The following is an 11206-nucleotide window of genomic DNA, read 5'->3' on the forward strand; positions in this document are numbered from 1 at the left end:
CTAGTGACAGTTTAAGTCTCACAGAGTTAATTACAGAGAAATTTTAAGGGGCTGGGGTATCAATTACACATAGGTGTGGTTGAACATTATTATAAACAGATAATTGTATATCATGCTCATATATCATGATCATATATCATAATCATATATCATGAACAGATATAAAGTCTTCCCTCAGGGGAAGTTCTAGGAGATTAATTCAAGGACAAAATCTCATCTGGGTGCTAGCATTCCAGATTCCTGTTAGGAGATATACCCAAGGATTCCATCAAGGGTGTCTTGCTTTCGTCTTTCCTTAGCCAGTATCCATATAAACAGTCATCTTAAATGTACTTCTTAATAATATTTCTAGTCATTTTGTACGGACACAGTAAGAGCTATATTAAGTTTAAAGGTGGCTCTTCTTGGGTACATCTCGCTATATATATCCTGGACTACAGTCCTCAGGCTAGGTTAGTCTTTCCTAACCCCAGCAGGGTTAGCTACTTCTTTTTGGGTCATGACAGTTTGTTCCACGACTGTGCTCTTAACTTATTATATTTCTTATGGTATTTAGACTGCCCCTTTTTGATGCCAGGGTAGCTGATGGCTTGCCCTGAGTCCATCCAAGTCCCTCGTTGGAACCTCCTTTTGGGGTGATAGGAACTAAGGGCAACGGAGGTTTAAATCAAATGAGATGGATACCCAGGAGTAAATCATATTCAGAGTCAATTAACTACCAAGTTGCAAAAAAACAGCATTAACTGTCTTCCTGTGTCTATACAAAAAGGGCATCACTCTAAAATAAACTATGCAAAGAACATAAAGGAAAGAAAAAGCGGTATTTGACTTACACACAAAATCCAAAGCCCTCAGAAGAATTTGACTTTTCATGTCACAGGGATTAATTTGTGATTATTGGACAGGGGAAGCACTGCACAAAGGAGAGGTTAAAGAGAAACACAGAGTGCTCGCTTCGGCAGCATATATACTAAAATTGGAATGATACAGAGAAGATTAGCATGGCCCCTGCGCAAGGATGACACGCAAATTCGTGAAGCATTCCATATTTTTTAAGTCTACAACTGTACCTCATATGTCTCACTAATAAAAAAAATAATAAAAAAAAGAGAAACACAGAGAACTGGGAGTGCCTGATGGGATTGGGTGTGCCTCGGGGGCACTGTGCTGTGTGTAACTCAACAAACCTAAGCTCTCTTAGCGGGGAGAAAGGACAAATCAATGTTATCCAACATCCACTTTTCAAAAATAATGTCAAATATTCAGTATTGTAAAATTATACTTGTTTATTTAGAAAAAAAGCTGATTGTTCTACTGAGTAGAATCCCCTGAGTAGTAGAATTCACTGAGTAGTAGAATCACTGAGTAGAATGTAATAAAGGAATGTTTAAAACTTGCCTACACTCAGGTCGAGGCTGTTGGTGGCTGAGCCCCTCTCTCAGGCTGGGCAGTCCCTGTGGGATAATAAAGGCTCCTCAGTCCTGCAAACAAGTGCACTGGGACTTTCAGGGGGGCTGAGATGGTTCTACTGTATGGTTGCCACTGGGTACTGTGGTCTGATCTGGAGCCTCAGGTTATCACAGAAGGGTTTTGAAATCATGGCCTAGTCTGAGTCAATAAAACCCAACTGGTGTTTTTTTCAGGGAACAGTAATCTTGAAAGGTGGGCCCCCACAAATGGTTTATGTGAGGTGAGAGGAGAGAGAAGGTCACTTTCTCCCGATCTGCCTCTGCCACCTTGAGACTTAGCTGGGAAGATTAGAACTGATCTTCAGGAAGCCTCTGCTCAGCACAGGCCTGAGCCCCACCAGGTGGCCGTCAAGCCACACCTGATGTTCCTTTGGTCTTCTCTGCAGGGGAGTTGATCCCCACCTCCCATCTCTCAGGGAGACAAAGATTCTGGTTGGGATGAGGAGTTGCTCTTTTCAGGAAAAGAAAGTCAGTCCTAGGCCTTAACCACGGTTATGGGTTCTCTGCCTCACAGAAAAGAATTTCAGGAGTAGACGAGCAGTCAAGTAAATCAAATTTTATTTGGGATTTTTTCAAAGGGAAGGAGAGAGGGAAAGAGAGAGAGAGAGAGAGTAACGAGTTTAAGAGAGAACACGGGCTTTTCCAAAGGCAGAGAGAGCCCCTACACACACACCCCAGCATTAGATATGGAAGCATGAAAGTCCACAGCTCAAGGGGGGAGATGCAGGCACCACATGTGCTCAGCTACATGGGCACAAGCAGCACATAGGTTCAGGCAGCTTATATGTGCCTTTCTTTGTTCAAGGTGGTTTTTATAGGGTTTTCCCAAGCTGCCCCATGTGGGGGTTTTGTAGTAGGTAAGATCTTGTCTGGGCTAGCTGAGGGCTCATCAGATTAAAGGTAGGAAGTGAGAGTTATCAGTAATCCCATTCAGGCCCTTTCTGTGGGAAGGGGTCCAGTCTGGTCAGGGTCGGCTGCTGAGAAGGTCTTCTTAGTCTGACCATCTGGTAGGTGGGCGGCCACGCGGTCTTTTGACATCCCGTGGAATCCAGTTGGTAACAGCTCTAGTTCAGAGGTCGTCTCTAAATCTCATTACGAGACCAGCCCATCTGATTTTTGATGCCTTGGCAAACGAGACAGCATCCCTGATTCTTGATCGCCGACGGAGGTCGAAACTCCGGATTCTTTCTCTCATTTGAGTGAAACGTGATATTCCAAGCATAGCTCTTTCAATTCCTCTTTGGGAGACCCGAATAGTGTTCTCATCCTGGTTGCGTAGGGCCCAGGTCTCTGAGACGTATGTTAATGCAGGAAGAACAGTGGAATCAAAGAGATGTGCCCAGAGCCGGAGGTTCTTCGTCCTCTTAGCTATTTCTTCGACGCTCTTGAAGGCATTCCAAGCCGCTCTCTTCCTCCTGCACAGCTCGGGTGCCAGGTCATTTGTCATGTTGACTTCTCGACCTAGGTACACGTAACTGTTGCATTCGGAGATGGTCATTCCGTTGAGAGCGAATGGGGCGTCAGGAAGGAGGCTGTTTCTCATAAACATTGTCTTCATAAGATTCAGCTGTAGTTCGACCTTTCCACACTCACGGTCAAAGTCGGCCAGCATTTGTGCCGCATGGCTAATGTTTGGTGTTATTAAAACAATGTCATCAGCAAAGCGGAGATGATGTAGTTGCCGACCATCTATCTTCACTCCCACTCCTTCCCATTCCAGTCATCGCATGATGTTCTCGAGGGTGGCACTGAAGAGTTTCGGTGAAATGATATCACACTGCTGAACCCCTCTCTTGACATCAATGATTGCTTCTTTGTAGAATGGTAAGATCCTGGTAGTGAATCCGTAATACAGCTCACGGAGGATCTTAATGCATTGAGTTTGAATGCCCTGATTGGCTAGGGCTTCAATGACTGCTTCAGTCTCAACAGAATCAAAGGCCTTCTTTAAATCAATGAACGTTAGAGCGGCATCTTGAACTCCCGGGAAACCTCAATGAACTTGGATAGCGTGTGGAGAGGCCGATAAAATCTCAAGGCTTAACTAGGCTGCCACAACGAAGGAATACAAAAATGATCGTCTTTACTTTCAATGCACGTATGCTAGCATCAGATGCACCCATCGAGAACCTGATGGTACAAGCGAGAAAGATCAAGTACGACATCATTGGTCTGACTGAGACAAGAAGGCACCAATCTCATCACACCGTTTTTGACACTGGAGAAGAATTTTTCCTCGAAACATGCGATAAAAGAGGTGTCGGAGGCGTCGGTGTCCTTGTCAACACAAACTTGGCCATGAGCATTGATTCATTCGAATGCCTAACAACCTGAATCGGACATTTACATTTGAATAGATGTGGCTCACTGCCAGCAGTTTCTATCTTGGTTGTCTACGCACCAACATCCAATTATGATGAAGGAGAAATTGAGAAGTTCTACATGGAGCTGGAGAAATTCTATAAAGAAGACTACATCTTCTACAAGATCATTGTGGGTGATTTTAATGCCAAGATAGGACTGAGAAGATCAGCCAAAGAACTTCACATTGGGACCCATGGCCTAGAATGGAACGAACATTGTGAGAAACTATCTGAGTTCATCATGTCAACCAAGACCATCCACAGTAACTCAAGATTCCAGAAGACTGAGTCTAAACGTTGGACATGGGAGTCTCCCGGTGGACGATTCCACAATGAAATAGACCACATCATATTCAATCGACGGTTTTACTTGACCAATGTCGCTGTTGTCCCAAAATTCCAAATGGGATCGGACCACTGTCTCCTTCATGCAAAATTCTACTTCACAGAGCAGGGAGAAAGGGCTGCAAAGTTTAAAAAGAGAACTCCCAGAATGACCACCAACTGGGAGCTCTTTGGCACTATTGCGGCAACATGGGAAGATGCCATTGTTGACAACATTGACGAGGAATACGATCGACTGGTTCAGCACCTCCATGATTGTGTGAGGAACACCGAGAGAGAGACAGCCACAAAAAAACGCCTGTCTTCGAAAACACTTGAGCTTATTCACCAGTGTGGTTTGGCGCATGCCTCAGGCAACCGCAAGCTTATGTCCCAGCTCACAAAGCAGTGCAGAGATGCGATCAAGGAAGACCTCAAAGAGAGAAGAGCAGAAGTGCTGGTAGATGCGGCAGAAGCCGGGAAAAGTATTCGTAACGCCTGCCTGTCCTTCGCCAACTACAAGACCAAGATGACTGCCCTCCGACGTCCTGATGGACCCATCACATCCTCCAGAACGGCAATGGAGAAGACTATCCATGACTTCTACTCAAATCTCTTCGATAGCCATGTCCACTTGCGGACATACCAAATTCCACAGGATGGATATGTCGTTCCCAACTTTCTCCCTTCCAAAATCTGACACACCATTTCATCAGTCAAGAAACGAACAGCACCCGGCCCAGACAAGGTCAGACCTGAACACCTGAAGAACCTGCCGTCAGTACTCATCAATACGCTGGCTCGACTCTTCAAAGGTTACCTGTCTGAATGCAAGGTTCCATCCCAATGGAAAACCAGCAGGACTGTAATACTGTACAAGAAGGGAGACATCCATGACATTGGCAACTATCGCCTGATCTGCCTATTGTCTATCATCTACAAGTTGTTCACTCGAGTCATCCTAAATAGGATTGGCAGAACACTAGATGAAGGACAACCATGCGAGCAAGCGGGGTTCCACAAAGGATTCAGCACCATCGACCATATCCACACGATAACCAAGCTCATTGAGGTTTCTCGAGAGTTCAAGATGCCGCTCTGTCTAACGTTCATTGATTTAAAGAAGGCCTTTGTATGGATACAGTAAGAAATACCTTAAACTTATAGAATTACTCTCTTAGGGCCATCTCAATCTCAGACTACAGTGCTCAGGTCAGATAGTCTTTCCTATCCCTAGCAGGAACGGGCTGGAGCGATAGCACAGCGGTAGGGCGTTCGCCTTACAAGCGGCCAACATGGCCGACCCGAGTTCGAGTCCTCCGCCCCTCTCGGAGAGCCCGGCAAGCTACCGAGAGTATTCGATATGCCAGACACAGTAACAACAAAGTCTCCAATGGAGACGTTACTGGGCCCGCTCGAGCAAATCGACGATCAACGGGAGGGCCTTTACCTTTACCTTTATCCCTAGCAGGATCCTAGTCTCATTGTTACTTTTGGATCATGACAACATTTGTCTATGATCAAACTCTTAACTTATAGTTAAGAATCATGGCACTTTGGCCTGGCCCATTTCGATGCCAGGGTAGCTCACTGCTTGCCCTGGGTCCATTCAGTCCCTCATCGGGACTCTCCTTCTGGAGTGTTAGGAACTAAGGGCAACTGTGACTTAAGTCAAGAAAGCAGATGCTGGGGAACATAAAGTAACAAAATAGGAGACTAACACCCAAGAGTGGCCGAGATTAGTACCAGGAATTTTGCTCCATGGCTTGGAGGCCAGCCACACATGATAGGGGAAAAGGGAGCTCAGATAGAGAAGGGAGCACCAAATAAAGGATGTTGGGAGGATCTTCCCAGGATGGGAGAAGCATGCTGAAAGTAGACTATGGACCAAACATGATTGCCACTCAATGCCTCTTTTGCAAACCACAACACCCAAAACGAGAGAGAGAACAGAGGGGAATGCCCTGCCAAAGATGGGGGGGATGGGGAAGTGGGAGGGGTACTGGGATTCGTGGTGGTGGGAAATGGGCACTGGTGGAGGGATGGGTATTTGATCATTGTATAATTGAAACCCAAGCACAAAATTTGTAAGTCTACAACCGTACCTCATGGTGTCTCACTAATATAAAAAACCCTGACACCTAATATTCTAGCATATTTCTTTCCAATATTTGTCTTTGAATGTTTTTATATCTAAAAGGTAAAGGTAAAGGCCCTCCTGTTGATCATCGATTTGCTCGAGTGGGCCCAGTAACGCTCCATTGGAGACTTTGTTGTTACTGTGTTTGGCATATCGAATATGACACGGGGAGCTTGCCAGGCTCTCCGAGAGGGGCGGAGGAATCGAACTCGGGTCGGCCATGTTGGCTGCGTGCAAGGCAAATGCCCTACCACTGTGCTAGTCAATTTATATATACTTAGATGACATTTTAATTTTAATTAACAGAATACAAAATATACAATGTTTATATTAAATATTATAAAAGATTATATTTAATAAACATAACATTTATTAACGAAAGAAAGCAGATGCTTGGGAGTGAATAATATTCAAAGCCAATTAGATCCTAAGTTACAAACCATAATATTAACTGTCTTTCTTTATCTATAAAAAAAGGACATTGCACTAAAGTAAACTATTCATAAGACATAAGGAGAGGAGAAAGGCAATATTAACTTACAATACAAGTTCAGTGTCCTAGAAGGATCTGACCTTACAAATTAACAGATTCTGATTAGGGGGAAAAGCTGATTAACTGGATGGAAAAGAGAGCATAGGGAAGAGTTTACAGATAAACACAATGGAATGGAAGTGCCTTGGGAGCACTGTAATAAACCTGAGTTCCTTGTGGCAAGGGAGAAAGGACAAAGCAATGTTATCCTACACCCTCCTCCCTCAGACCCATGAGTCCAGGGTCAAAGAGAAATCCTATCAGGGAGGGCACTTGCCTTGCATGTACAACCCCAATTTGACCCCTAGAATTTCATATGAATCCCAGAGATCCACCTGGAATGATCACAGATTGTAGGCCAGTAGTAAGTCCTGAGCACTGCTGCATGTGCTTCCCCCCCTCCAAAAAAAACAGAGAAGTTTATACCCCAACCCCTCCTCTCTCAGATCCATTTGTTCATTCCCAGTGTTTCCATCCTTAGATCCTTAGGTCCAACTCCACCTCCACCCTCAGACCTATGGGGTTCTTTTGATGTCACTCCTCATTAAAATCCATGATTCCATCCCAGCCTCCCTGCTCAGACCTGGATCAGCCCAGGACTCACATGCTCCATTTATAACTTTTGGGCTCCGGATTGCTGTGGGCATCACAGTTCAGGCTCGTCTCCCTGCGGCCCTGCTCTCTGGTGTCATTGTACAGGGTGATGGAGACCTGGGGGCATCTGGGGAGGGGACAGGGATGGGCTCAGGACAAGAAACCTCCATGAGCCCACACTTGAGAAAGAGAAGAGCTCCGCCCACATTTCAACAGGCAACACAAGGGGCAGCTAAGTCCAGGCGACATGACACGACCTTGGGTAATTCAGAGTATCCTCACAGGGTCAAAGTCTCACTCTGTCGCTTTAGTGACCTGGGGACAGATGCCAAATGTGTCCTAGAGGGGTCCAGACCCTGCTCTGCAGCGTCACATGCTTGGGAATTTCTGCTCTGCTCCCTCCTGCCAGGACCTGCAGAGCTTATCCAGGGAGAGGGGAAAGAGGCTTATTCAGGTATAGACGGCACTAGGATGAGCCAGTGTAGACATGAGTCTGGATCCTCACTGTCCACACTGCCTGCCACCTGCTACTTATGTCATAGAGCCCTTGACATGCTGTAGTTCCCGAGGAGGGGAATAAAGAATTAGTGACTCATGAAATTTACATACAAGTGGTACTACATGGAAAGTATCATGCTAAGCGAAGTGAGTCAGAAAGAGAGGGACAGATGTAGAAAGATTGCATTCATCTGGGGAACATAAAGTTACAAAATAGGAGGCTAACACACAAGAATAGCAGAGATAAATACCAGGAGGTTTACTCCATGGCTTGGAGGCCAGCCGCACATTCTAAGGGTAAAGGCAGCTCAGATAGAGAAGGGAGCACCAAATACAGGGTGTTGGGAAGATCCACCCAGGATGGGAGATGCATGCTGAAAGTAAACTATAGACAGAACATGATTGCCACTCAATTTCTCTTTTGCAAACCACAGCACCCAAAGGGAGAGAGAAAACAAAAGGGAGTGTCCTGCCAGAGAGGCAGGTTGGGATGGGGGTTGTGGGGTAGGAGGGATACTGAGATTAGTGGTGGTGGAGAATGGGCACTGGTGGAGGGATGGATACTCAATCATTGTATAACTGAAACCCAAGCACAAAAATTTGTAAGTCTACAATGGTACCTCATGGTGTTTCGCTAATAAAAAAAAAGAATTAGTGACTCAGCACAGAGGAGAGTGGGAATTTCTGTGACTAATGTCCTCACACACTCAGGAGAGGTAATGACTATTAATGCTGGGAACTCGGATCTTCCTCCTCTGACACTTTCACTGTCTTTATTCCCAATTTGGCTGGGGAGGCTTGAACCATCTCTGCTGCTCCTGTGGGTAGTGCTGGAGTGGGGTGGGGACACAGACACTCCTGAACAGCAGATCTAGGGTGCAGGGGATCTCTGAGACATATGTCAGACACTCCCAGGACACACACACCATGGGGACACTCAGGACAGGGCCCCGCTGTGACCCACATCTGACTGTACTGGGGGCCTGATCTGGGGGCCCTAGTGGGGGTGAGACTATAAGGGGAGGACCAGGCAGATGGTGTGGGGACCGTGTAGACAGCCACAGGACAGCAGAAAGGCAGCTGCGGAGCAGCTAGGCAGCCCCTGAGGGGACAGTGTAGATTGTACTGGGCAGAGAGCAATGGGTTGTAGCGGGAAGGACAATGTAGATGCTTGCCCTGTCAATGTAGATAGAATAGGAACTTAAGGGTGTCTATGGAGACAGGGTCTCAACAGTCAATGTAGATGACACAGGACAGTAAGAACTCCCCTAGCTACAGCCTCAACCACTGGTATAGACTGTGGATACTCAACCAGGGAGCCAGTGCAGACCAGAGGGTTTTATCCCTTTTGCACCTACAGCCCAGTGAAAATAGAAATATTTCATCAACTGCTAAAGTAGAAATAATTAACACTATAAAATATTTTGTGTGGGGCTGGAGTGATAGCACAGCGGGTAGGGCGTTTGCCTTGCATGCGGCCAACCTGGGTTTGTTCCCCAGCATCCCATATGGTCCCCTGAGCACCGCCAGGACTAATTCCTGAGTGCAGAGCCAGGAGCAACCCCTGTGCATCGCCAGGTATGACCCAAAAAGCCAAAAAAATAAAACCCAAAACCCAAATATTTTGTCTATTCATTCTTAATTATATTACCAAAATAAAAGCCTCTATTTAATTTTAAAATTACCAGAAATCAAGCAGTAAATAAAAATTCTACTGAAAAGTCCTAGTGAATTTACCTGTGGTCCAGCAGGAAATTTCTATGGATTCAGCACCAGTCTGTGGACAGGGGTTGGAAACCACTGGTGGAGATGCTGGAAATGGGCGCAGGAATGGGCTGGGAGCTGAACAGATGGGGGCAGGAGGGTGGCAGAGTGGGTAGCCCGGGGCAGAGAGCAGCTGAGGCAGTGTGTGTGGACTCTGCTGAAGGAGCAGGTGTAGACAGTGTGGGAGTCAGTGTAGAGGGCAGTCGGGGAGGCAAAGGGGGAGTCTGTGATGCAAGAAGTTGGACGAGGCAGCGAAGGATGATGGTTTTGATGGCCCAGGTGTAGATAATAAGGGCTGGTGTGGTGATTTTGGTGTAGGGGTCATGACAGCCCTGTTGTCACTATTTTGGAGGCAGGAATTGAGCATTCACATCTCATTCTCAGCCTTTGTCCTGGTTAAACTCAGGGGACTTAGAGATGCTAAGCCAGATCCCCTAATAATCCAAGTCCTAGTCAACAACAATAAAGCAACAAAGCCCCTGAAGAGACAGTCTCCAGGCTCCTACGCAACAAACAGGCCATCCCCTGACCCACAACACCTCCCCCTCTAACCGGTCCCATCTGCACCTTCAGCCCCACCGTTGCTGCTTTACCTATTGGGTCTCAACCCGCCCCTTCCTGATCTGTGTTCTTCACGCCCCGGCCCCAGTCCAGCACCTCCCTATCCACTAGCCCCGCCCCCACAGAATCTCAGCCCTCGGCCACGCCCCCTCAAAGCCCCGCCCCCCACTCTCACAGAACACGCGGAGCCAGGTGCTTGGATTCTTCATCCGGGACATGCTGATGTGGATCTCGCAGGTGTAGTTGGCTTCGTCCCCAGGGCTCAGCTCACTTATGGCCAGCGAGGCGTCCAGCAGATCCGCACCCAACCTGGCTGCCACGAACCGCACACAGTCGGGCTCCGGAATGCTGGGGACCCGCTCCCAGTGGAATTCAGCCACAGTGCTGGGGTCCCCCAGCGGGTCCAGCCGCTTCCACCTTATCTGAGTCACCCGCAGGGTTTCAGACTCCAGAGGTTGCAGATGACACGGCAGTGTCACAGTGCTGCCCAGGGAGCCATGCACCTCGGTAGGCGCCAAAATGATCACCTTGCTGGCCCCTGTGGAGGAAAGGGGGGAGAGAGGGGCCAGGCTGAGGGGCTGCATGTCCTGGAACCGAGGTCTGATTGGGAGGAGCCTGGGGCTGTTGAGCTGGGTGGTCATCTCCAAGCTAGGGGGATGGAGAGTGTGGGGGTGAGGGCTAGTTAGCGGGGCAGGGTGGGGTGAGGAGATCATACCCACGTAGTGTGGGATACTCTGTGGCTGGAGCGATAGCACAGCGGGTAGGGCGTTCGCCTTACAAGCGGCCAACATGGCCGACCCGAGTTCGATTCCTCCGCCCCTCTCGGGGAGCCCGGCAAGCTACCGAGAGTATTGGATATGCCAGACACAGTAACAACAAAGTCTCCAATGGAGACGTTACTGGGCCCGCTCGAGCAAATCGACGATCAACGGGAGGGCCTTTACCTTACCTTTACCTTTAT

The 11206-nt window shown here is 47.5% G+C and overlaps 1 non-coding gene across 1 annotated transcript; it reads left to right on the forward strand.

The window, feature by feature from the left end:
• Positions 1 to 946: 946 nt before the first annotated feature.
• On the forward strand, positions 947 to 1053 carry LOC130044632 (U6 spliceosomal RNA). Its single transcript, XR_008795467.1, has one exon. It is a non-coding gene; the product is annotated as a U6 spliceosomal RNA (small nuclear RNA).
• Positions 1054 to 11206: the final 10153 nt, after the last annotated feature.

The sequence above is a fragment of the Sorex fumeus genome, unplaced genomic scaffold (genome assembly GCF_029834395.1).
Source record: "Sorex fumeus unplaced genomic scaffold, SorFum_2.1 ptg000122l, whole genome shotgun sequence".
In the NCBI taxonomy this organism is placed as follows: Eukaryota; Metazoa; Chordata; class Mammalia; order Eulipotyphla; family Soricidae; genus Sorex; species Sorex fumeus.